Raw genomic sequence first — 1,099 nt, forward strand, 5'->3', positions numbered from 1 at the left:
AACTTCGGCTTCTTGACGGTGTGCATGCCTCGCTGGCGGGTCTAGAGTCGTTCCTCGCTCCAACCCATATTGGAGACCATATTTTCTATTAGATCGATGACTCCTTGAACCGTTTTAAAGAAGAAGGCTCCTCCAGCTGCCGCGTCCAGGTGATCGCGGGACATCGGGGTGAGTCCATTGTAAAAATTCTGCAGGATCAGCTAGTCATCCATCCCATGATGAGGACAGGCGGCCACGTACTCCTGCAGTCATTCCCATGCTTCCGGAATAGACTTGTCCCTTGTCTGCTGGAAAGTTGAAATCCTTCCACGAAGGGCATTGGTTTTGCCCATCGGGAAGAATTTCGAGAGGAATTCCGTAGAGCATTTGTCCCAGGTGTTGACAGCAGCACGGTTGGCGTAAAACCACTACTTCGCTCTCCCGAGAAGGGATAACGGAAATAATCACAGCCTGACGGCGTCGGGACTTACGCCCTTGATGGTGTACGTGCTACATATCTCCAGGAACTATTGCAGATGAGCATTGGCATCCTCATTAGGCTTGCCACAGAACAGGCTAGCCTGCGCCATCGTGATGAGGCTGGACTTCAAGTCGAAATCCACGTCCCCTATGTTGACCTGCGGCCCAATGGCCACATTGTCATCAGAAGGAGCAGCGAACTCGCGGAGAGTCTTATTAGCCATAGTCTTGAAGGTCGGTGGCGCTGGTACGGCTGGTTTCTCTGTCGGTAGAGTTTTCTGCGGAGCAACGACTCGCGGCCTGACGCTCCGGAAGAAAGCTTCTGGATTTTCTTTGAAGTTTTCCGGCAGGTTGAAACCAGTCATGCACTACCCTGTTTTCACAACAAAAAGTAAAAACAACCAAGGTTAGCCTGCAAAGGAAAATTATTATACAGAGGTAAATATAAAGTGTTAGTTCAACTAATCTCTATTATGAATCTTCCCCTGCAACAGCGCCAGAAATGCTTGTTGGTATTTCTTAACGAGATTACTAGAAATATAATTCCGAGCAATGGCGTAGAAATAATTCTGGTATATTATGGTTACAGAGTTCATCCGCAAGCGCACGGATATACCATTGTAGCATTTTACCCGATAGT

At 48.2% G+C, this 1,099-nt stretch overlaps 1 non-coding gene across 1 annotated transcript; it reads left to right on the plus strand.

Annotated features, from left to right (window-relative positions):
• Positions 1-210: 210 nt before the first annotated feature.
• Positions 211-317, plus strand: LOC127775243 (small nucleolar RNA R71). The gene has a single exon (XR_008017919.1). It is a non-coding gene; the product is annotated as a small nucleolar RNA R71 (small nucleolar RNA).
• Positions 318-1,099: the final 782 nt, after the last annotated feature.

This window comes from Oryza glaberrima, chromosome 5 (assembly GCF_000147395.1).
Source record: "Oryza glaberrima chromosome 5, OglaRS2, whole genome shotgun sequence".
Taxonomy (NCBI): Eukaryota; Viridiplantae; Streptophyta; class Magnoliopsida; order Poales; family Poaceae; genus Oryza; species Oryza glaberrima.